The sequence below is a fragment of the Pan troglodytes genome, chromosome 11 (assembly GCF_028858775.2).
Source record: "Pan troglodytes isolate AG18354 chromosome 11, NHGRI_mPanTro3-v2.0_pri, whole genome shotgun sequence".
Lineage (NCBI taxonomy): Eukaryota > Metazoa > Chordata > Mammalia > Primates > Hominidae > Pan > Pan troglodytes.
Genome location: NC_072409.2, coordinates 64,827,439 through 64,854,875, shown reverse-complemented (window position 1 = coordinate 64,854,875; position 27,437 = coordinate 64,827,439). Strand labels below are relative to the sequence as shown.

At 34.4% G+C, this 27,437-nt stretch overlaps 1 long non-coding RNA gene across 1 annotated transcript in view; it reads left to right on the top strand.

Moving 5' to 3' along the window:
* The first annotated feature begins 564 nt into the window (after positions 1-564).
* The window catches only part of LOC129135939 (uncharacterized), a 52,592-nt gene continuing 25,719 nt past the window's right edge, over positions 565-27,437 (top strand). Inside the window, exons 1-4 of the long non-coding RNA XR_008537052.2 lie at positions 565-738; positions 9,538-9,634; positions 23,225-23,393; positions 25,239-25,361. This is a non-coding gene — a long non-coding RNA (uncharacterized LOC129135939). The remainder of the gene's footprint in view (positions 739-9,537; positions 9,635-23,224; positions 23,394-25,238; positions 25,362-27,437) is intronic.

Here is a 27,437-nt window from a genome sequence, read left to right as displayed (position 1 = left end):
CACACTATGGGCAACGTGGTCCAAGGGACAGTTGTGTTCCATGGTTAGGTTTTCCTGTTTTTTTAGTATTTTGCCCATAGCATCCTAGAAGTGCCTTGTATCTAACCTAGACTAACCAAACAAAGATTCATTCATTTCTACCCATATCAGATTTGTTTTTGTTCCAAATAGGTCATAAGCATCAACATTTACAATTTAGGAACTTTTGTGAAAGTACATCCTGAATTTTAGATGACAAGAATGGAAGACGTCAATACTATATGCGGGAAAAAAAGAACTGAAGAACAATAGAACCCAGGATAGAATGGATTAGAAATGATTAACGTTAAAAAGGCAAAGAATATCTCGGACATATATATATCTCAGATATGTATATCTATATTTTCCATCATATATATTCTCTCTCTCTATATATATGTATACTTATATATATTTGTGTGTGTATGTGTTTTATATATATATATATATATATATATATATAAAAATGGAATAAGACATAGGTAATTTGATAACTTGGGGACAGACCAGGATCTCTTTATTGCCTTCAATTATTAGAAATATTTCAAGTTTTTTCTGCCCCGTCAGATTATGTCTCATGTATTTGAATTGAAGTTGTGTTTTCTCCTTATCTTGAAAGATTTATCTTTATATTCCCCAGAATTTACTGAATGAGTTTTCACTTTGTTGATGAAAGTTGTACTTCCAAGAATTTAGCAGACAGTGGTGATGGCCTTGAAGGTAAATTACAGCAGCATAATTCTTTCTATCCAATATAGAATACCACATGATACTTTTTGTATGATATAAGTTTGATTTTGAAAACTGTTATTAGAAATGAGAATAACACCATTTTTCTCAATAATTTTCCATTTTAAATTATTTTATTTGGATTTTCAGGGCATGTTTGTTGAGAGTGCTAAAATAGTACAAAGTCAGTGCAAAAGTGTTTCAATAGCTAAAAAATTAAGTACATTGTTCATTTTTTGGTTTCTTGACAAAGGTATCAAAAATATATCATCCCTTCTCATAAAGGGACACATAGATAACCATAATGACAGATAGAAGTTCTCTAATCTCTGGCTTAAAATGGCAGGTATGGGCACAGAGACGAAATAGGATTTAGTTCTGCCTAGAAGAAAGAGTGGCAGAAGGAGCTTTGTGGAGGAGATTAAATTTGAACTGGACCTTAGAAGATGGTTAGAATTAGGATTTCCATCTAATGATGGTGAACTAAGTAATTTGAACCAAACTTTCTTATAAGGACAACTTTAAAAACTGCTTAAATCTTTAAAAAGTATTTTATTTATTTATTAGAAATCATAGTTTTTATTTTATGTGATTATCTTTATATTTAGACCCAATTATTTAGATAGATTAAGAAATGGCCAAGGATATTGATTTCATCTCAGTAAATTTTAGTCTGACTAACCACAAAATCTCATTTTGTTTTATATACTCAAACAAATGTATCTCTCTATATATGTGTGTGATGTATATGTTTATGTATGGTTTTTTTGTTTGTTTGTTTGTTTTTTTTGAGACGGAGTCTTGCTCTGTTGTCCAGGCTGGAGTGCAGTGGCACGATCTTGACTCACTGCAAGCTCCACCTCCTGGGTTCATGCCATTCTCCTGCCTCAGCCTCCCGAGTAGCTGGGCCTACAGGCGCCTGTCACCAAGCCTGGCTAATTTTTTGTATTTTTAGTAGAGACGGTGTTTCACCGTGTTAGCTAGGATGGTCTCTATCTCCTGACCTTGTGATCTGCCCGCCTCAGCCTCCCAAAGTGCTGGGATTACAGGTGTGAGCCACCGTGCCTGGCCGTATGTGTTTTTTTATCCAACTTTTATTTTAGTTTCAAGGAGTACATGTGGAGGCTTGTTACATGGGTAAATTGTGTGTTGCAGAGGTTTGGTGTACAGATAATTTTGTCACTCGGGTAATCAGCACAATACTTGATAGGTAGTTTTTAAATCTTCAGTGTCCTCACACTCTCCGCACTTAAGTAGACCTAGTGTCTATTATTCCCTTCCTTGTATCCATGTGTATTCAACATTTAGCTCCCACTTATAAGTGCAAACATGCAGTATTTGGTTTTCTGTTCCTGCATTAATGTGCTTAGAAAAATGCCCACCAGCTCTATTCACGTTGCTGCAAAGGACATGATCTCATTCTTTTTTATGGCTGTGTAGTATTCCATAGCATATATGTACCATTTTTTAAAAATCAAATCTACCATTGATGGGCATCTAGATTGATTCCATGTTATTGCTATTGTGAATGGTGCTGTAATGAACATATGCATTCATGTGTCTTTATGGTAGAACCATTTATATTCCTTTGGGTGTATATCCAGTAATGGGATTACTGGGTTGAATGGTAATACTCTGTTAAGTTCTTTGAGAAATTCGTGACTGTGTTTCACAGTGGCTGAACTAATTTACATTCCTACCAGCAGTGTATAAGTGTTCCCTATTCTCTGCAACCTTTCCAGCATCTGTTATTTTTTTGGCATGTTAATAATAGCCATTCTGACTGGTATGAGATGGTATCTCATTGTAGTTTCGATTTGCATTTCCCTAAGGATTAGTGATATTGAGGGTTTTTTCATACACTTGTTGATTGTGTGCTAAAAAAAGTATTTTTAAAGGAATCAGACTGTTAACAAAACTATGAAGACTTATCAAGTAGAAGCCAGGAGAAGATAAAGATCCAAAGAAGCAGCCATGGCATTTGGGTTTGTATTCCTGTTGGAAAAGCAAGTTGACATAGGTACTTGTCAATTGCAAAAGCTGTGGCTGAGAGGATGAGGGGCTGAACAGCACTAAATGGGCAATTATTGAAGCCCAGGACCAACAGGCAGAAAAACTCATCTTAGCGTAGGAACCCAAATGGGCTGCATCGTAGGAGTAAAGACGAATTATTATGCTGCCAGTGAACTTGTGCAAAGATTTTCCCAGAGAGTTAATGCCCATTAGTACTTGGCAAAAGCAAAGATAAATCCTCTCTGGAGAAAGATAACGGTCCAAGTCTCAAACTGTTTTTACAAATGATTCATAAATAAAATATTTGGTACAAAATAAAAATAATCAGGCATTTAAGAAGACAAATTCACATGAAGAAAAGCCAGAATATACAGCAGATGAAATAAATAATGGATGAAATCAAATTAAGATAAAGTCTAAATAATTCCTAAGAGTTACTTGTACATAAACACTGAAATAACAGGGATTATTAAGTTAAAAAGTAAAGATTCAAAATTTTAGCAGAGAATCAAATGAAAATTCTTGAATGGAAAAAAAGATCAAAATTTAGACCCCAGTGAATAGATTTAATAGCAAATTAGACACAGTTGAACAGAAGAATTAGTAATCTAAAAGATAGGTGAGAAAAAATATCCAAGTGGAAGCAATGAGGTCACCAAGAATTAAGATACAAAATAAAAGATGATATAAAGAGAAGGTATAACATTCTTTATTTGGAATCAAAGAATAAGACAGAAAAAAATGAGCCAGATGCATGTTTGGAAGAGTTAATGACCAAGAGTTTTTCAGGACTAATCACAGATATCTAGACATAGATTCAAGAAACTATATGAAACTGAGGTGGAGAGAGAAATTCATGATTAGGCTTGTTATAATAATAAAATTGCTGAAAATCAAAGGTAGAGAAGAAAAAAACCTTAAAAGCAACCAGAAACAGAGAAATGGACTTTAAAGGAGCAATTCGTAGACAGTAGCTGACTTTTCCACAGAAGAAAATTACACGATGCTTTTATAAAACTGAAAGAAAATAATTTCCAATAGAGAATTCTACATTCACTAAAAATATTCTTCAAAATGAAGGTGAAATAACCATTGTGGAAGACAGTGTGGTAATTCATCAAAGACCTTGAACAAGAAATACCATTTGATCCAGCAATCCCATTACTGGGTATATATCCAAAGGAATATAAATCATTCTACTTTTAAGATACATGCACATGTATGTTCATTGGAGTACTATTCACAATAGCCAAGACATGAAATCAACCCAAATGCCCATCAGTGATAGACTGGATAAAGGAAATGTGGTACGTATATAGCATGGAATACTATGCCGCCATAAAAAGAAATGAGATCATGTCCTTTGCAGAGACATGGATGGAACTGGAAGCCATTCTTCTCAGCAGATTAACACAGGAACAGAAAACCAAATACTGCACCTTCTCACTTATAAGTCGGAACTGAACCGTCTGAACACATAGACACAGGGAGAAGAACAACACACACTGGGGCCTGTCGGAGGTGGGAAGGGGGAGGGGGAGCATCAGGAAAAATAGCCAATGCATGCTGGTCTCATTCCTAGGCAATGGGTTGATAGGTGAAGCAAATCATCGTGACACGTTTACCTATGTAACAAACCTGCACATCCTGCACATATACCCTGGAACTTAAAATAAAATAAAATAAAATAAAATAAACAATGAAGGTGAAATAGACATTTTAAATATTACATTTGTTGAAGTAGATTGAAGTAGATTTATCACCTGCAGTCCTACACTGAAAATAATACTATAGGGTATTTTTAGGTAGGAGAAAAATTATTTCAGAAGGAAATAAAGTGATGTTGGTAGAAATGCAGGGCAAGGCAAATTGTACATCCATGGGTTAATCTAAATAAACATAGCCTATATAAATAATATTAATGTTATATTTATTGTATCTATATATATATAAGTAAAATGTAAATACACATAAACAAATACATTTCATTCTGCAAAGGAATTAAAGAAGGCAGAAGTGCTTGTGCTGCCCACATAGAGGGTCACATAACTACCTGTTAGACTTGATTAAGTCTAGAATACAACAAAATGTAAATAGATGAGATGCTCCAATTGTAGAATTGGTTTTTTTTAAAATTCAACTCTATGCAGTTTAAAGAAGACATATCTAATACAGAAGGAGTCAGATAGCTTGAAAGGACAACACTGGGCAAAATGATTCCTAATAATTCCACAGACAAGCCAGGGTGGTGAGTAGTATATTTATAGCATTGTCCAAAGACTACAATTCACATGAGAGACAGTAAGGGAAGAGCCCTTTGTTAGTAACATTGTCTTTAGTGGACATGGTTTATAGGAAGAAGGAAGACTGAGAACATTAATATATTAAGAAACCTTGTTCCTGGTACATTTATGATTGAGACAAAAAAGAAAGAAGATCTTTTAGTCCCTTTCAAGTGACTTGGTTGATGGAATTATAAAATACTCTACAGGACCAGTGAGGATCTGGGTATCAGCGACACTGGTATCTTTCATAGTTTGTGTACTAGAGGAAACACAAATTTATACTCACATAAGGAAATCACTATGTTCCTCTGAAAATAAGTAAAGGGAAATGTTTACTATTATATTCAGCATGGCTGTTGTAATTATAACCCATTTGGTCAAAATTCACTTAATTGAGTGCAAATAATAAATGAAATAGCTCAAGAGGGTGATTCATTTATATCTAATTAAATAGACACACAAAAGTTGTCATGCACAATGATTAACAGACTTCACCCTTTGTTGATGTAAAGAATGATTTTTTAAAACTTTATTATCCACCTACTTCTCCACCCACAGGCTTGAGCTATTTCACTAATATAAAATTGTTAAATCTATTTTATGTAATACTTTTATGAACTGTTTTTAACCACAAGGGATACAATAGAGTGCTATATTCTGTTACTTTTTACACATTTCTTTTTAAAAAAATTTTTCTCCCTTTGGTCAAAATTTTAATTTACCCAGTATTGCACGCTTTTCCTTTATGGCAAAGTTCATATCCATGAAACATTTTATTTAGTTCCTGGAGTGGGTAGCATTCATTGATACAGTACATTTAGTTAATGAGACAATGATACAGTTAATTATCTGTAAGACAACTCAGGACCAATATAAGCATGACCCTCCATTTATAAGTAAACCACTGCATAAATATTTATATTAGTCTCTGCAGTGTGACTAACGTTGGAAATTCATTGTACTTCTGAAGAAAAACCACTTGGAGACCTTCAAGTAGGATTTACTTTCCTGATCAATTGTTGATGAGATTTTAATCCTTGATAGTAGGAAGTAGTAAGTACAGGAGGGAAGCAGAGGAGATGGGGAGCAATTTGCTCTCATAGAGAGGCTGGCAATCATGGGCTGGGATGGGGAGAAGGCAAGCCGAAAAAAGAAACCCTCAATATAAAATTAGAAAATTATAGATGAGAGTGGGGAAATCCTTGTTTAAATAGAAGATAATTTGTGTTTGGTTAAATTTATTTAGAAGGATAATGTAAATTTAAGCCATGCTCAATGCATGTGGGGGAAAATATATGAGAAAGATATTTTTTCAATGGGTAGGAACAAAGTAGCAAACTGAAAAACTTGTCTTGCTTCGGAGGTAGTACCGTAATCTGTAACAAGCTTGTTGTTGTGACAGTGTTTACACATTACTTAGGGGCCTTGAGGTCCTAGGAGGAGCATGGTGGCCTCCAGGCAGAGTTGCTGAGCTTCCTATGTTGTGTCAATCAAAAATCTATGAAAATATGGCCTCTCAAAGTCCCATGTGATAGGGCAGAAGCCTTGGAAGAGCAGTTTTATCTTCCACAACGATCAAATTTTACAGGGCAAAGTGGAAAGGAAACCAAGTTATGGACACGCTGATTTGACATCTGTGCTGGACAGCACCCCCAGCTCACTCTAGGCTAATGCTATTAACCTGGGGATTGTTGGAGAAAAGACCAGCTCCTCAAATCACTTTGGACTTTGAAGTGGAGAACTTGTTTATGAAGGAAAAGAGCCTAATTATTTAGGCAAATTCAACCAGGAACTCAGTAGTGATTTTGGGAAAGAAGCTTATATCTTTATTCAAATGCCATTTGACCCATCCAGGGTGTCATTGTCTTATACTTAATGACTATATTAAGAATTTGAATAAAATGGTTATTGCCACATTATGTGGGTGTAAAGTTAAGAATGCAGGAAATCGAAAACACATTTTTAAGGTCAAGGTTTGATAAATTTTCTCTTTGCCTTTAATCTACGGACTCATGACCTAAAATTCCGTTTTGCTCATGAGGTGTTTCATGTTACAGATCGTTCCTGCCTTCTGGAGCTTTTACTCCTACAAATATTACTAGCTTGTATATGATAGATACTTTTGTTCATAATTTTAGTTACTTCTGCAAATATAAATAGGTGACTCAGTCTCTTCAAAAGAAACATTTGGGAGTCCTGTGGAACACAAGCCACCTTTATGTCATCTCTTACTTCAGCATCCTTTGTGGAGGAACAGTTAGGAAGAGAAGTAAATCTTGTGTGATTGTTTGCCCAACAGAGAAACGTAACTGGAGTAGTGTAAGATATTTGACTGTATCCATGGAAACCTTCTAGACTACCATTCTTAGATTTTGCTTAGGCTAAAGCAGGTGACAAGGTTCACACGTTTTAAAAATGATTTTGAGGGGGGATGGGGAGCTATTACTCAGTGATGACAGAAATCTAATAGTTAAGGAAGGTTCTAGCCCTTAACAACCAGGAAGCAACATATAAATCCCAGGTGTGTGTCAAATGTGACTCAGGTAATGACACGGGCAAGTCACTCTCTTACTTCACTAGAGAAATGGCATAATTTCAAGACCTGCCCATGCTACACTAATCAGTATCATCATCATCACCATTTTACAGTCAAAAAGTGCTATTAACTCTATAAAGCAGTTTTGTACTAATGATATCTTTGATTCTCACAGATAAGCAGATAGATAGTACTATGGTTCATTTTATAGACGAGGAAATCAAGGCACCTAGCCATTAAATAATTTGCTTAAAGTCATATAGCTAATTAGTATCAGATCGGAGCCTCTTCACCATCAGACTTGGGCTCTTAATAGCAAAAATTTTAAAATAAGAAATCAGCATCCTAATTTATATCCTATGCAACAGCAGTGAAAAATATTAATGACTTCAGCAGATAGTGCAGCAAGAGCTGGATTATATAAATGTTTAAGAATAAACTTATCCTTCCTGATTAAGGTCTTTTGTAAAAACTTTTGAAAACAATATAGAATTGTTGTTTTATTGTTTTGAAAACAATATAGAATTCATATGCTCTAAATATAAGGTAAAATGCATCAATGCAGTGGCATAAGCTTTCAGAACTGCAGAATGGTGAACTCAGGCTAAAAAGATATGATCTACTAAGATTAAATGATAGGCACTTCACTGTTTCATTTTTATGTTTTAAAAAACAGCTTTGAATGGTCTAAGTCCTTATCAGAGTAAGTCTTTTCTGTTCTAGGTGAGAAAGCAGAAAATACATTTGATAGGGAAGACAAGGTTCAGTTTACCTTGTGTTGGTCAATGCCACGCTTAAGTAATTGCCAATAAATGTGTTTTGATCATTAAGAACATGTCTTCTTGCTAATTAACTTAAATTATATTTGAAATACTTGCTCCAGACTATTGATTATGTCAATTGTGTGAGTCAAGAAAACTACTTAACTTTTGTAGGTCTCTCAGTTTCCTCACATAAATCAGGCATTGTCCCAGTTTATTTCCAAATTCAATTTCTAGTACTCAACTTGACTAAGGGCTAAAGAATGACCCATTTGCTTTTCCTGTAAAACTTGATTTTATTTTCATTATCTCTTACAGGTGAAGAGAGGGCATGAGGGGAACCTGCCACAAAACTACTTGTTGAATAGTAATTTTTCTGTGTGTGTGTGTGTGTGTGTGTGTGTTTTTGAGACAGAGTCTTGCTCTGTCACCCATGCTGGAGTGCAGTTCTTACCTAATCAATTGTCACAAAAGGATAATTGTATTCGTTTTGGTTTCATTTTGTTTTTTGTTCTTTTTTGTTTTGTTTTGTTTTTCTTTTTTTCTTTTTTGAGACAGAGTCTTGCTTTGTCACTCAGGCTGGAGTGCAGTGGCGCTATCTCGGCTGACTGCAACCTCTGCCTCCTGAGTTCTAGCGATTCTCCTGCCTCAGCCTCCAGTGTAGCTGGGATTACAGGCGCCTGCCCCCACACACGGCTACTTTTTGTATTTTTAGTAGAGATGGGGTTTCACCATGTTGGCCAGGCTAGTCTCGATCTCCTGACCTCAGGTGATCTACCCGCCTCAGCCTCCCAAAGTGCTGGGATTACAGGCGTGAGCCACTGCCCCCAGCTGAATTGTAATCTTTCATTTCCTCACTGTCATATTATAAAATAATACCTTTAAGAATTTTATTCTTCATTCCATTTGACCCCAGGCTGGTTTCCTATCCTCACTCTCATCCTAAGTGCAATCATTGCAATGGCTTTGCTGTTGTATTGGTTCTAGATGAGGTAAAACATTGCCAGAAATCTTCAGAGAGAGACCTTAAACTTCTAAGCCTGACAATTTGATTTTATCCTTATTTTTTCCTTTTGGTGCATTTTAGGAAAGAGAGCGATGGAAAGAGAAAAAAAGAGTTTTTCCAAATATGCGACCCTTAATGAGACTATTCCATTTTTCCTCACATCGCATTAATTGTTTTTAATTTTTCTAGTTATCTTGACATTCATGTCATATGGAAAACTGAAGGAGCAGAGGGAGGCATTTATTTCCAGAAGAGGTCAGAGAGCATAATCAGGGGACAGAGACTAGTAAGTAATCAAGCATGCAGTACACACTTTCATTAAGGCCCATGTGTTACAAAACCACAATATTTTAATATTCTGGTTCCTGCTGTTTATGCTGAAGAGGTTGTGTTAAGGTTTATTTTAGTTAAATTTTACAAAGGATAAAAGTGTAACATTTTCAATCTTATTAGAGAGGCAATGTGTTATTCTAAGTTTCATCTTCATTTACACGAAAGGAAAAAACTCCTCTTGATTAAATAATAAAGAAGTCTGATTGTTTACAGAGCCAAGTAACAAGACTCGATTGTGTGCCATGAACCAATCTCTCCGTAAATCTAGAAATTCTTATCCAACTTAATGATGGCATCTGCTGGGAGGAGAAAATTTCCATAGCACATCTTTGAAACAACCCCAAATCTCATGGAAACAAGCCAGGAGACAAATTTAAATGAGTGTAATCCTCTAGGAAAGATACACTTAGAATTTTTCTTTTAATGGGAACTTTGTTTGCAGACAGTGAACAGTCTACCCAGATAACGCCAACAACATCTGCTGCTGTTGGTAAGAACTGACCTCTTAATCATGAGCTATTCACATCAAAATGACTGCAGGCTGTTGGAAGGAACAACATGAGTTTTCTTCGAGAAGCCCCTTTCAACAGTATCACACAGACCGAATGCCAAAATTATCTTTTACCTGTTTGTTTTAAATGCAATTTGCTAAGACAAGGTAAAAGGAACACATGGAACAGGGAAGAGGATCAGATCAATCAAGCGAGATGAAGGCGATCTGATTTGTCTGGCATCCACTCTGGAAGAGTAATGCTCTGGCATGCCTTTATTTCAGCTTAGATTTGTCAATTTGAGAGAATCGTCTCTTTCCTCTCTCCACTAAGTCCATCTTTACTGTGACTGTACCAGCTGTTTGTTTTGATTATAGGATGGTAGACACCAGCTTCCTGACCATAATGTCTGTGGGAAGAAGAAGGACATAGGGGCAGGGAATAGCCATCCTTTACAGGTTAAAGGTTCTTACATTTAAATCTCTGTCTCAGGACATTGAGCTGATAGCATATGACTTATATGTCATATACTTGGAGACTTATGCTATTCTATTTGCTGTGATCCACAGTGGTTCACTTTATTTTCAGTCTGTTGCCATTTAAGGTAAAGCAACAACATAAAAATACCTTTCTGTTGATACTTACGGCTAACTTGGGAACTATATCTCTTGATCCGCTATTTTAGGTTATTTTATGTTATCGAAATCTAGTGTAGAATCAAAGAATTTGAAGGGACCTTACAGCATTGAGTCCATTCTAATCTCCTTTTTATAATACTCTTGACAGAAAATCGCCATTCTTGCTTGTATATTTCTAGGCATTGTGTATAAGCTTTTCTGTAGTGACAGTAGTGAAAAAAATTTGCCTCTAGGTAGTTTCTACAGTAATTTTTTTTTTGAATCTCTGCTCTACAGAACATCCCTTCAGATAAATGGAAAAAACAAGGCAAAACAAGAAAAAGCATTTAACTATTGCATCCTTCCCACACTGAGTCACCTTTTCAAGACTATAAAGTACAGATTTCTCCTGTGATGAGGTTTCCAGATCCCTCTCTGTCCTGGCTTTCTTTATGCGCACACAACCTAGGATATCTAGGTGTATTTTAATGTGTATTACAAGGAGAGCAGAACATAGCAGAGCTGATAGATATAAAGAACTTTAGAAAGGAAAGGAACATCCACGTTTTACAAAATAGAAACGGGGCCCAGAGAAGCAATGCAAACTGTTCCATGTCATAAAAATAGTCTCCTGTCTCCCAGAACAATGTGCTTTTCACTTTTTTCTAGACTGAATTGCTGATTAACTAGATAAAATGCTTCAGATGTTATCTGATCAGCCCAGAGCTGGGGATCAAATGCATTTTGCTCTATTAACAACCATACTATTTGGCTGTTTGTTTTATATTATTTATATAAACTGTAGTTAAACTAGGTCTTGTATTTACTCTTATGTTTTATCTTGTGTAGCTTAGCCAGGGTACAAACTTCTGAGGATATTTCTGAGTCCTAATTCTTTCATTTCATCAATACCTTGTCTACTGCTTTTTGACTCATGCAACTGTTAATTCTCAGAATGCTTTCTATGTCCTTGTTCAGATTATTGTTAGAAGTATTCAACAGGACAGGGACAAAACCAAAATGAAGCCAAAAAACAACAGAGAACAAACCTGTTTCATTCTATTGCATCTAGTTCTAGATTGAAAATTAATTAACCAAGATATGTTGGAACTGTTGTTAAATCATGCATGTTTATGCTTGATTGTGTATTCACACATATTATGTTTTCCTCCTTGCCCAAAAACATTTTATGAAGGCCCTTTTGCAGATGCCTTACTGGAATGAAGACATTGTTTAAAATCTGTTAACTCCACAGAAAAGGAAAAGGAGATTATTGTGAAGTGATTTATCCTTAGTAAATTCGTTAGTAAAGGAAAGAGATCTTTCTTTCCTATGAACTCACTAATCTTCTGTTTAGTAACTTAGTCTAGAATTTTGCCCGGAATTGATAAAAATTCATAAATCGTTGATAATTTTTCTTTTTGAATGTTTTTGAAAATCAGGACATTTCCTGGACCTTACCTGTTCATGAATTCTCAAATATTGTAGTATTTTGGAGATTATATGTGCAAATGCTTAATAGCTTGTTATATAAATGTAATGGACTTAATTCTGAATGTATTAAAATTGTTTGTGCTCTGTTACAAACTAATTCTTGGTTTCCTTTTATTGATGTATTCCCTGACATTTAAAGAATTTTTAAAAAATTAAATACTAAGTAAATAAAAAAGAACCCTTATAAAATATGTGTTAGTTATAAAGACAATGACATAAAAATATCCATGTACATAAGTGCACTTTGAGCATGAGAACATTTCCATTAACCATGAAGTCCTTTTTGTACCCTTGCCAATTCCATCTCCTTCCCTGCCCCTCAGAACAATACTGCCATATTGAGAGGCCGAGGCGGGCGGATCACAAGGTCAGGAGATTGAGACCATCCTGGCTAACACGGTGAAACTCCGTCTCTACTAAAAATACAAAAAATTAGCCGGGCGTGGTAGCAGGTGCCTGTAGTCCCAGCTACTGGGGAGGCGGAGGCAGGGGAATGGCGTGAACCCGGGAGGCGGAGCTTGCAGTGAGCCGAGGTCGCGCCACAGCACTCCAGCCTGGGCGACAGAGCGAGACTCCGTCTCAAAAAAAAAAAAAAAAAAAGAAAAGAAAAATACTGCCATACTAACTCTCCCTTCCTTGAAGATATTATTCTGTTTGTTCCACAGCTTCTCACTTATGGTGTGTCCCCTATTCCCCCCGGCATCAAGATATGCAATTTTCTTTATATTCCCCTATTGAATGCAGTGCCAGTAGTCGTACTTTTTATTTACAATTATGCTGAGGGCTTTGAGCTTCAGGAAATTCGAATGTAAGTGTATGTCTGTTTCCTATTTGTCTTCCACCTTTACATACTTTTTCTCCGTGGACTGTGAAAAGTTCGTTAGAGCTCAGGAAATCCCCTCATTTTAGTCAGAAAGTGGACTTCTGTGGGCTTTGCTCATCTCTCTGGATTCCTGTTTGCTCTTAGTTTTTGACACAGATGTGTGTGTGTGTGTGTGTTTGTGGGTGAGTTTTCTATGTCTTATTCAACATAAGTCATTTTCAGCAGAAGCGTTGGTCAGGAAATGAAATATGCTCCACACTTTTCAGTTTGAAGGTAATTCTTGATGGGGAAGGCAGAATAAAAACAGGAGTTCAGTAATTCTATTATTCAATTAATATCACGTCTTTGTGGCCCTACCTTCTGCTTTCATCATAGCTGTTGCCTTAGAATTTTTTCCCAGGCCTTTGTTGATCCTCACATTCTACTCTTGCTCTTATACTTAGTTCGGATCTGTATTGATATGTATTGTTTTCAACCTCATAATTTCTCTTATCTTTTAGAAACTTTTATCCTTTAAACTCTTTAGAAATGAGGTCGTAATTATCTTTACAGTGATACAGCAGAGTCTCAGAATCAGAAACAAAATTTCTAAGAACTTGCATAAAATTAGGTTTTTTATGGACCTTTTTATGGACCTTTTATGGACCTCCTTTATGAGAACATCTTGGTGCCATATATTGTGGGAGTCATAAAGCCTTCTCCGGCTCATTATATAGCTATACAGAACATAAGCTCTGTCCTCTGAAGCCAGTGATTGCTCATTGTCCTGGGGAATACTTCTCAATTGAAATGGGATATCAACAGGTTTAATGGGATTTTAGGACAATACAGTTAACCAAGCTGACTCAGCTTTTTAATGCACAGTTGGATTTCATTGAAATACTTAGAAATAGACTTAGGTTTATTTAATCAGACGCTTTCCTATAAAAATAAAGGATAGGTAATTATTATTCTTAGTATCCTCCAAAGACAGGATAGGATCAGTGAAGATATAGTAAGTGTTTGAATACCTCTTCGATATGATGAAAATGATTTTTGGTGTATTCTGCCAGATTCCGATTCTGAATGTCACTGGAACTCCTAAGAGGAATGAGAGAATGTGAAGAAATAGAAACAATCTAGTATTCATCATACAGGGATCTGTTATAATCACCTCGAGTTTGTAGGGTGTTGGTTGTGAGAAAAACGTTACACTTTCGCTATAATTGATATGAACATTGGAATATGGTATTTAGACTGACCTAACATTTTAGCAAGTATCCCTGTCCAAAAACAGTTATGATATATTATCCAATCAAGTGATATTACATAAGACTTAAAGAAGAATTGAATTATTGTTATTTGTAAATTTTTTCACAAACTAAATTAGAAGCAAAATTTGATTAACTTTAACATCTATAAAACTAGATGTTAAAAAAACCATTGACATGAATATATTTTATATCTGTGAATACATGACTTTTATAGGATATTCAAATTAAACTATCCTTTCTTACTCTTTGTATTTGGAAATTTATATTTATTTTAATCTGAAATTTTGTTGGTTAGTTTTGCAAATCTTACTGTGACTTGAAATTTTACAAGTAAACTCGCATCTGGATTTTCCAGTGTGTATTATTTATGGATTAAAAATAATCTTGACTTGATGTAAATTTTATGAAATTTGTTTAAACATCATTGGCAGGCTAAGCTTGTTCACAGATTCCTATTTCTCATATATCATTTTAGAGGAGGTTATATACGTTAGGAATATGAAAATCCCTAAGTTACCATTTCCAGACTTAAAGAAACTTGGAGTGTAACAGGGGAAATAGAAATGCTTGCAGATGATGTAGGGAAGAAAAAGAAGGCTCAGGTGAGAACAAAGAGACCTGTTTATTGTCAAAGTCCCAGGTTGGAACAATTGCATTATGGATTGTATTGCTTTATAGTCCCAGTCTTAATTCCAATATGGCACTTTTTCTTGATAGACTTGTTCAAGAGAGTAAGCCAGTGGATAAACCATGGTAAATCATGTTTCAGTAATATAAGTGATTTCAACCTCTTTGCTGTCTGAAGGATAGAGGAGAAGAAAAGAAAGAAGTAACACTTGAAATCTGGTCTCTGTAGGGAAGGAGTTCAGTGGAACATAAAACATCCTTCAGAGGTTAAATGCTGAAGGAGACATGCTTTCTTATCCCTTCAGTCCTTAACTGTGTTTGTACTTGTGGTTTTCATGAATAAAGACAAAATCCAGATTAGCATGGCTACCCTAGTTTGAATGGTAATTCTGCATACTCGCTAACTTTCAATAATGATGGGAATACTAAATTAAAAGAAACAGACAATCTCAAAATATATTGCAATATTTTATTTTCACTGGAATCAAATTTTAATCTTTGCAAGTAGTAGAGAATAGCAATTTGAAAGAATTGTGTCTAGTGACAAGATGACTTTCAAAGAGAACAGAAAAGCTTTCCTTATTGCAAACGAATAAGACTTTAAATACTTAGTTTTTGATGCTTGCAGAATAGTAGGTATTACATTTAAACTCTTTGGCAATTTTATAAGTGGACAGATTATGTTGTGTATTATTTAATTTCCTAAATTACTAATGAGATAATAAATCTATTGACCATTTGCTTGTTTTGAGAAAAAATAAATCTATTGCTTATTCATCTACTTGGCTTCTTTTCTTTTTGAGACAGTTTAGACTTATTTTATTATATATTGTTATTTCCCCAAACATATATGGGGAAATAACAATAGACTCTTTTTATTGGCGATTCGTAGAAAAAAGACATCAGTTTCTGGCCATGGTAGAATAACAGGGTATCGATATATTCTGTCTATAAACAATTAGAAAATTGTACAAAGTATAAGAAACAACTATTTTCAGATATCGAGCAGTTGTGATCCTTAGGAGAAGAGAAACAAGTGAGGTAAGCCTATGATCACCCCTTCTTTCAGTCTAGTGACACATTCTGTATCCTTTCTCCTAAAGAAGGGTTGTTCAACAGAGCATGGCAGGCTTGCTGAAGTGAAGAGGCAGAGTTTGTAACTAAGGATGGCTGGGACATTTGAAGTTGTTTTAGAAGGAAGAAGCTACTGAGAAAAAGCTTTAGTAATCTGGATAGGGATTTCTTTTTCGGTTGTTACTAAGCTTTGTGAAGTTGAGCAAAGGATGACTGAGGAACTATAAGCTGTACAATTCCCAGAACTCACACAGAGTGGTGAAATGATTAATCTCCAGTCACCCAGAGTAGAGAGTCCTCATTCTATACTGAGAGAATTAAGTAGTGACCCTGGTAGAGTGACACAGTAGTAGTAGGTCTAAGTTATCCCTAGAATAAAGGCTACTTCAAAGCATGCTAACAAAGCTTAAAAATAAAGCTTGAAAAGAGCGAACTGAACTGTAAGTGATTTATCTGCCTTCCGAAATGAATTTCAACAACATTTACAGAAAGACAACAAAATCCAAACCCACAATAGCATATGACTGCAAATTTCAGCATCTGAGCAGAAATATGAGACGTGCAAACACATGTCTATTAGATAGCAGAAAAATCAGTCAATAGAAAGAGACCTATAAATGACAAAAATGATGGAATTAGTAAAGACCCTAAAACACTTATTAAAAATATGCTCGTATGTTTAAGCATTTAAAGGAAAACGTGAATATAATGGATACATCAAAAAGAACTCAATGAAACCTGTAGAAATTACAAAAAAAATTTGAAGTGACAATTTTACCATTTGAGAATAACAACAGGTTAGAAACTACAGAACAAATATCAACATATCTGGGGAAATAACAATAGACTCTATGCTAACTAAAGTACATACAGAAAATGATTAAAAATACTTGACAGTTAATGAGTATTGGCAAATATTGATTAACCTGCTGGACAGTATGTGGAAGACACAGTAGCAGTTGTAGACCTAGGGAAAAGAGACAGAAAAAGGCAGAAAACAATGCTTGAGTAAATAATGGCTTAAAAACATTTCAAATTTGATAAAAACAATAAATCTAAGAACCCTATAAATCCCAGGCATGATAAATAGAAAGAAAACACACACTAAGGCACATCAAAATCAAATTGCCAAGAGCCAATGATGAAAAGAAAATCATCCAGGAAAAAACAAAAATGAAAACACTGTGTACAGAAGAACAAACATAAGATTGACCGCATTTTTTTTTCAGAAACTCTGGATTCCAGAATATAAAATGACGATTTTAAAGTTGTTAAAGAAAAACTTGTCAATCTAGAAATCTATATCCAGGGAAATTATTATTTAAAATGATGGCACTAAAAAGGCTTTTCAGAAAAATGAGAGCTGGGCAGATTTATTGCTAGTAGCCAAGCTAGATTATATGTTAAATGACACCAGATTGAAATCTGAGTCTGTATAATGGAATGAAGAGTATCATACATGGAAATAAATGGGCAAACATAAAGATTTTTATTCTCATTTTAAAATATTTTTAAGTTATTTACTGCTTAATACATTATGACTAAGTAGGGTTTGTCCCAGGAATGTAGGATTGTTGTAACATTCAAAAATAAATTTAATTTATCATATTATAATAATTAAAAAGGGATAAAAACCATGTACTTACTCCAAGAGATGAAAGAAAAGCATCTGGCAAAACTTAACACCCAATAATGATAAAAACTCTCTGCAAACCAATATTAGAAGTGAGCTTCCTCAACTTTATTAAGGGCATCTATAAAAACAGTTAACATTGTACTTAAGGGTGAGATATTGAATACTTTCTCCCCAAGACTGGGAACAAGATGAGAATACCCACTCTTCTCCAAAACTTTCTACCAAAAACCTAATTCTAACCTAATTCTAAATTCTAAAATTTAAGTGTAAAGGCAAAGGATCTAGAAGAGCCCAATGATTCTAAGAAATCTTCCAAAAGTTGCTGAAACTAATAAGTGAATGTGCAAGTTCATAGACACAGGATCAATGCAGGCCGGGCGCAGTGCCTCATGCCTATAATCCCAGCACTTTCGGAGGCCGAGGTGGGCAGATCACCTGAGGTCGGGAGTTGGAGACCAGCCTGACCAACATGGAGAAAACCTGTCTCTACTAAAAATACAAAATTAGCCGGGCGTGGTGACGTATGCCTGTAATCCCAGCTACTCGGGAGGCTGAGGCAGGAGAATCACTTGAACCCGGGAGGCGGAGGTTGCAATCAGCTGAGATCGTGCCATTGCACTCCAGCCGGGGCAGCAAGAGCGAAACTCCGTCTCAAAAAAATAAAATAAAATAAAATATAATATAATAAAATAAATTAAATTAAATTAAATTAAATTAAATTTAAAAAGTTGCATAGTAACAACAATTGGAAAATGAAATTCAAACATGTAATTCATGATGTAAAAAATAAAATTCCTGAGAATAAATTTAACAAAGTATGTTCAATATCTATACACTGAAAACTACAAATCATTACTGAGTAAAATTAAAGAAGGCTTAAGTAAACGGAGGGATACGTTGTGCTAATGGATCAGAAAGCTCCATACTGTTAAATGCTGATGTGCCCTAATAGATCTATAGATTCAATCAGTCTTAAATAAAATCTCAACAGGCTTTTAAAACAAGTGTAAAATGAAAACCTAATTCTAAAATTTACGTGTAAAAGTAAAGAATCTAGAGGAGCCCAGTGAATTTTGAAAAATAGCAAATTTGGCTTTCAAGACTTACCGTAAAGCTGCAGTATCAATATAGTGTGGTAATGGCATACAAATAGTCATATATATCAATGGAACAGAATATAGTCCACAAATAGACCCATACATATATGGTTAAGTGATATTCAACAAAATGCCAAGATAGTTCAATGGGAGAATGAAGAGTCTTTCAAAAATTATGTTGGAAAAACTGGTTATCCATGTGGGGGGAAACAAGAAACACAAACAAGAACTCAAAATGGACCATAGATCTAAACGTAAAAGCCCAAACTATACAAATTTTAGAGAATAACATAGGAGAGAACACGTTGCAACCCAGTGGTAGGTAAACTTTTATGTTACACAAATATCTTATGAGAACTCTAAAATTTAAAACAAATGTTGATTGAAACTCATCACAGTTAAAAACTTCTGGGCTGGGTGCAGTGGCTCACGCCTGTAATCCCAGCGCATTGGGAGTCTGAGGCAGGCGGTTCAAACTGAGGTTAGGAGTTTGAGACCAGCCTGGCCAACATGGTGAAACCCTGTTTCTACTAAAAATACAAAAAGTAGCCGGGCATGGTGGCAGGTGCCTGTAATCCCAGCTACTTGGGAGGCTGAGGCAGGGTAATTGCTTAAATCTGGAAGGTCGGGTTTGCAGTGAGCCCAGATCACACCACTGCACTCCAGCCTGGATGACAGAGCAAGACTTCGTCTCAAAAAAAAAAAAAAAAAAAAAAAAATCTTATGCCCTTTGAAAGACATCGTTAAGAAAATGAAAAGGCAAGCCCCAGACTGTGAGAGCGTATTCACTATACATGTATTGACAAAGGAGTTACATCCAGAATATATAAAGAACCCTTGCCACTCAATAACAAGAAGACGAATCACTCAATAGAAAAATTATCAAATGTCTTAAAACAGGCACTTCACAAAAGAAATATATTGATGGTCAATAAGTACACGAAGTTATGTTCAACATCATTAGCTACCAAAATGATGCAAAATAAAATGACAATGAGATATTAGTACATACACATTAACATGACTAAAATTAGAAAGACTAACAATACCAAGTGTTAGCTAGTTTGTCTAATAACTGGAACTCTCATATATTGGTGATGAAAATGTCCAGTTATAAAACAACTTAAATAGTTTAGATATTTGTCATAAAGTTGATCATATTCCTAATACATGACCTAGCCATTCTTCTCCCCAGATGTTTACCTAAAATAAATAAAAATATATGTCCACACAAAGACTTATACAAGAATGCTTCTAAGTTTTACTTGCAATGTCTGAAAACTTCAAACAACCCTAATGTCCATCATTAGGTAAATGGATAAACAAAATATGATATAATAGTAAAATATTATCTGCAATAAAAAGAAATGAACTACTGATAAACACAACATGGATGAATCACAAAAATTCAGAAACCAGACGTAAGAGAGTATATACTATGTGATTCCATATATGAACATCTGAAAAAGATTAATCTGATTTATGGTATCAAAAAGCAGATTAGTAGTTGCTTGGGGCCGGGGTCGAGGAATGACACCAGGATGGGGAGATGATTAACTGGTAATGGGCATAAGGGAACAATTTGGAGGATGGAACTATGTCTAGAATATAATTGTGGTTGCAATATTCATAGCTTGACAAAACCCACTGGACTACACACACTTAAAATTGGAGCATTTGAAAGTATGTAGCTTATACCTCACTAAAGCTGATTTTTTTAAAAAAAGGATAATCTTTTTCCTTTAATCATTTGTTTGCAGTAATTTTGACATACAGAAATTCAAATTTCTACACAGTCAAAATATATCAATCTTTCATTCACAGCTTTCGAGTTTTGTGTCATATCTAGAAAAGCTTTCCCTGCACGCTTCATACAAAGGCCATTTAAGGGAGTGTTTTATAATGCATCTTCTGGCATCGGATGCCATCACGAGACTGTTTACACTTGAGCAAGTTACTTAATCTATCTATTCTGTAATTTGTTCATGTTTAAATCTGTGCATGAGTACAGCTTCTACCCTAACGATAGAAAGTGACAAAATGCAGGCGAAGTAGTTAGAGTACTAATGGGTACATTGGAAAACTTAACACGAGCTATTTTTATTATCATATTTTCTTAGAGTGTTTTTTATTTGAACTATTACACATGTTAAGAGAAGTATAGAAATTATAATGAAGACCTGTGTAGCCACTACTCCATTTGGTCAAATCTTAATTTAATGTTCTACCAAATTCATTTAGGATGTCTTAACTTTAAGAACTATGGTTGGAATTGAATCCCTCTTGGCACTTTTTGATGCTCGTCTTTTATTATACATAGATTGATGCTCCCACCCTAAGATCACCTCACTGAAATTTGTGTGTATTTTTCTTGTCCATGTAGTAAAGTGGTACTATATATTTTTAAGTATTTAAAATCTTATGTAAATGGAATACCGTATGCATTGTTATACAACTAGCAATTCTTAGTGACTATAATAATATGGTTGAAATTTATCTATGTTTGTATATTTTTAAGTAATTTTAGGCTTTTATTTTTCATGTTTATGTCTCTAACCTATCTGGATTGTAGTTTACTATACAGTATGATGTAGGAATGTAATTTACTGTACTGTTTAAAATGGTTAGCTGGTTGTTCCAAAATCATGTGTATAATACAATCTTCATTTTTCTTGTAGTTTTGAAATTGTGCCATTTTATATTCTGCTATACTTAAGCATATATATGTATTTAATTATATTTCAAATATGTTTAAAATATATTTCAAATATGTAAAATATGTTAAAAGGCATGTTTCTTAACTTTCTCTTCTGTTCCATTGATCTATATCTTGAGTTCCATTACATTGCCACATTATTTCAATTATTTTAGCTTTTATATAATACATTTATTATATTTATGTTTGTGTACATATACATTGAAAAATTCAGTCATAATATTATAAATAGTCAGTTTTTAATTTTAAGATTTATAATATACAAAATAGAAAGATAATTATTGTTATAGGAGAGAGTATAAACATGAATCCTGACAATTTAAAAATAATATTATAAGTAACACTTTTGGAGGAAAGGAAGACTGGTGGAAGGAAGTTTAAGGGTGTTACACAATACTTATTTTTCTAAGTAAGGGGCCAGTATGTTTTTCCTAAACTTACTTAATCAAGTAATGGAACTCTAAATGTATTAGTTTAAGATGTAAACAAACAGTTACAATTACAAGCAAACAATGGGGAATTAGAGGAAGAAGTGGAGGAGTGATGTATATGTACTACATGTTTTACCTTTTAAAGGACTGTCAACTTGCACATGCATGTTTATAGCAGCAGAATTCGCAATTGCAAATATATGGAGCCAGCCCAAATGCCCATCAATCAACAAGTGGATGAATAAATTGTGATATATATATATATGATGGAATATATATATATACACGATGGAACATGTATATATGTGTGTGTATATATATGATGGAACTATATATGTGTGTATATATGATGGAACATATATATGTGTGTGTATATATATGATGGAACACATACATGTGTATATATATGATGGAACACATATATGTGTATATATATGATGGAACATATATATGTGTATATATATGATGGAACACATATATGTATATATATGATGGAACACATATATGTGTATATATATGATGGAACATATATATGTGTATATATATGATGGAACATATATGTGAGTATATATATGATGGAACATATATATGTGAGTATATATATGATGGAACATATATATGTGTATATATGTATGATGGAACATATATATATTTGTGTATATATGTATGATGGAACATATATATATGTGTGTGTGTATATATATATATATATGATGGAATACTACTCAGCCATAAAAAGAAATGGGTTAATGGCATTCACAGCAACCTGAATGGAACTGGAGACTATTATTCTAAGTGAAGTAACTCAGGAATGGAAAATCAAACATCGTATGTTCTCACTCATAAGTGGGAGCTAAGCTATGAGGAGCAAAGGCATAAGAATGATAAAATGGTCTTTGGGGACTGGAGGGAAAGAGTGGAAGGGGGGTGAGGGATAAAAGGCTACAAATTGGGTTCAGTGTATACTGCTCAGGTGATGGGTGCACCAAAATCTCAGAAATCACCACTAAAGAACTTACTCATGTAACCAAATACCACCTGTTCCCCAAAAACCTAAGGAAATAAAAAAAACTTTAAAAATGAAAGACTGTCAATTCATACTATTCGAAGTGGCTATGTCAAGATATAGTTACATTGGTAACTACCAGAACGTTTAGAAATAGAGTTTGTTAATAGTAATTATCTGTAGAAAATGAACTAGAGGTTCAAGAAGAGATTTCTCTAATAACTTTTTGTTTTTAAAGGGGCTAGTCTTAATTTTAATTTGTTATATTTTTTCCTTAGAATATTTGGCTTTCTTAGAAGACTGGGTTTTTATTAAAGAGGTGGTTCTCCTTTCAAATTAGTCTTATGTCTCCCAAGAAAGACATCATGGGAATGTCAAGATTGATCCATTAGTATCTTTTGTCTGTCATCTAAGTGCCACTCTTAGGATGATTAGAGTGTCAGAAAGGTGAGTTGTTGAGCTTCAAGGCCACCTTGATAATTATCTTGATATTATGCCAATTTCCTCTTGTTTGATCCTCTATCAGTTATTACTGAAAATAAATTACTTCTTTAGAAACACTGTTGCCTGATTGAGAAGTCTGGCTGCACACACACCTATTTTAAAAAGTCATTTCTTCTTTGGCCCTTTACTCATTGAAACTTAAGACCACAAAGTGACATTATCTCCCAATTCTTGATCTAGTCATTTGTTGACTCCTCTTTCCTTTACTAAAAATCCGTGAGAATTATACCTTTTCTCACTTAGAGTTCCACTGCTAATGCCTTGGTTTAGGAAGCCTTAAGAAGTTTAGGTAAACTCATCTTCTATTAGAACGAACTTGTTGGTTAAGTTCTATTTTGGCCCATTTGACCTGGAATATTGGGGTACACCACACAAGGGGAAAGAACAGCCCCAAGTGATGAGGAAAATAGTAAGAGCTATGGAAGCAGATTTTAAAATCTGATAGAATCCTTAGATCATGCTCCACAGTGACCAAGTATTATTTTAGAAAAATGGCTCATCAAGATCAAAGAAAAAAAGTTCTATTACATATTTTTAGAGATTTTAGAATCTATGCTTGTAAACAAATATTAGTTTTTTGTTTTCAAGGTTTTGGACTTTCTGTTTCTGGCCATTGGGGTGTAAAAGGTTACATGTAGGAATAAGAAGGTATTTTGATGTATTGGCCAAATTTGCTTTTTAAGTTTTAGGGGGAACTGCTGTCAAGCTGCCCAACTAAAATGATAAGAGTTATTTTATTCTGATTTTTATATAATTTCCTGGCAAGCAGAAAATGATCTATCTTAACACTTATATTCTTCCTGCCAACACGTATGCAGTATGTTTGGACATATGGTCTCATTTTTATGATCTTTTAACCTTTATTTATTTTACATACCCTGTGGCAGAGCTAATCTCTCATGGGACTTGAATGCCAGGGAAAGGTCCCATCTGGAGCCTCTGAAAAAAAAAATAGGATTGCTTCTGTGAGGGAAAACTTTTAAAGATAGACACATTCATTTAAATGAAATAATTTTAGTTCAACCCTTGATTATCTTAACCTGGTGGCTTAATATTTAGGAAAAAATCTATGGGAAAAATTTCCTATCTCTTCTGTGGGGTTTAGCATTATTAAAAAAAAAAAAACCCGACAACAACAACAACAGCAACAACAAAAAACATGTAGTAAGCAACTTGTGCTGCCAACCAACCTTGGCTAGAGAACATTCTTTTAAAGCTTTGGTCCTAGAAGTTCAGAACTGTATTTTCACAAACAGGTGATGCATCAGCTAGGAAAATGTGTTTCCACAAATGGTAGGAAACCCCAAGTACCAGTGGCTTAAACAAAATAGACATTTAATGTTTCTTATGGAAAACAAGTCCGGAGTTGTGCAGCTCGGGGACTTCAATGTGTTGGCTCTGCTATTGTTACAGTGAGGCCTTTGCCTAAAATAGCTTCCAGAACTCCAGCCATTACATCTGAATCTCAGATAGTAGAATGAAGGTTAAGGACCTTCTGCAGTAAAATCTTGATGAAAAGTAGTAATGGAGGCTGTCTTTGCCTCTTTCCTAATCTTGGGGAATATTTTAATATTCTTTTATGTATAACGTTTACATTAGACAAAAAACTTTCAAAATCAAATATAAGACTCTCCTTTGTATTTTTACTCTACTAAGTTTTAAATTATGAATGGGTATTGATTTTGTCGCATACTATTTTTTGCATTTATTGTGATATCCAAAATTCATCTTGCGTATTGATTTACGAAATACATTGGTTTCTTCTTCTTTTTTTTTTTTTTTTTTGAGACGGAGTTTCACTCTTGTTGCCCAGGCTGCAGTGCAATGGCACAATCTTGGCTCATCACAACCTCCGCCTACCAGGTTCAAGTGATTCTCCTGCCTTAGCCTTCCGAGTAGCTGGGATTATAGGTATGTGCCACCACACCAGGCTAATTTTGTATTTTCAGTAGAGACGGGGTTTCTCCATGTTGGTCAGGCTGGGCTTGAACTCCCGACCTCAGGTGATCTGCCCACCTCGGCCTCCGAAAGTGCTGGGATTACGGGCATAAGCCACCGCACCCTGCCAGTTCCTTCTTAAAGATTAAGTCAATTTCACATTTATGGAATAAATACAGCTTAATATAGCTTAGTCATTCTTTCAATATATCATTGGATTCAGCTAGCTGATATATTGTTTACTACTTCTGAACTTGTATTTATTTACTTATTTTTGAGACAGAGTCTCACTCTGTCACCCAGGCTGGAGTTCAGTAGTGTGATCTCAGCTCACTGCAACCTCCTCCTCCTGGGTTCAAGAGATTCTCCTGTTTCAGCCTCCCAAGAAGCTGGGATTACAGGCACCTGCCACCACTTCTGGCTAATTTTTGCAGTTTTGGTAGAGTCGGGGTTTCACCATATTGGTCAGGCTGGTCTCGTACTCCTGACCTCAGGTGATCCACCCGCCTTGGCCTCCCAAAATGTTGGGATAACAGGCGTGAGCCACCGTGCCCAGCCACTTGTATTTATTTTTAAAAGGTGCCTATAATTATCTATTCTTACTATGTCCTTATCAGGTTTTTTTGTTTTAAGATTGGCTTCATAGAATGAGCTGGGAAGTGATTACTATTTTTTTCCTTGCTAGAAGAATTCTATAAGATTGAAAGTTTTTTCTATTTTCTCTATTTAGAAGAATTTATTGCTGCAAACATCTGTAGGTGCATTCATTTATGATATTGGCAACTTTTGCCTTTTTTTCTTATCAGTCTTGCTAGAGATTTATAAATTTTGTTAGTCTTTTTAGAGAGCTAATTTTGGGCTTCATTGATTTTTCTTAATTACACCTTTGTTTTCTATTTCATTAATTTTTACTCTTATCATTAATGTATTCCTTCAACTTTATTTGGGTTTAATTTACTGTTATTTTTCTAGTGTTGGAGACTGCTATTTATATAATTTATTTTTAGCTTTTCTATATATGGATTTAACACTATAATAAACTCCCTTCTGGGCCTTTCTTTTGCTGCATTCAACAGATTTTTATGTTATATTTTAATTTTCATTCAGTTAAAAATGTTTTCTAACATTTGTTGCAAGTTTTTCTTTGACCTATAGATTATTTAGAAGTGTATTGCTTTATTTTTAAATATGTGGGTTTTCTAGTCATCTTTTTATTTATTTCAAGCTTAATTTCAATGTGGTCAGAGAACATAATATACATGATTTGAATCTTTTGTAATTTGATTAGACTTGCTTTGTAGCCCAACATGTTGTTCAATTTGGTTCATGAAAAGAAATCTGCAGTTGTGTGAAGTGCTCCATATATGTCCATATATGTCAATTAGCTGAGTTTATATACTGATTTCATGTCAACTTGGTTTATCGGTTATTAAGAAAGATGAATGAAAGCTTTTTACTATGACTATGTTTGTCTATTTCTCCTTTTAGTTCTGTCAGTTTTTTGCTTTATGTTTGTAGCTATATTTTTCATACATATAAATTTAGCATTTTAAAATTTATTTCATTGTATATATTTACACTGTAGAACATGATGTTTTGCTATATACATATACATAGTAACATGATTACTACAGTCAAACAAATTTATAAATCCAACACTTTCTTTGGTTGACTTTTATGTGTGTGTGTGAGCGTGTGTTAAGAGCATCTAAAATTTCTCTTATCAAATTTTCAGTACACATTATTATTAATTATATTCCTCAAGAAATTTAGCATTTTTAAATCTTCTTCAAAATTGACCTTTTTATTATGAAAAAACTTTCTCTAGTAATGCTTCTTGCATTAAAGTTAGACTTTAACCAATGTTAGTACAGTTATACCAGCTTTCTTTTGTGAAGTGTTTACGTGGCATATTTTTCCAGTGTTTTAATTTTTCTTCTGGTCATATATTTAAGGTTTGTCTATTGTAAACTGCAAATAATTAAGTTTTGCTTTCTACCTCTGTCTTACTTGTCATAATTGAGATATGATTATATCAAATGTCTTACT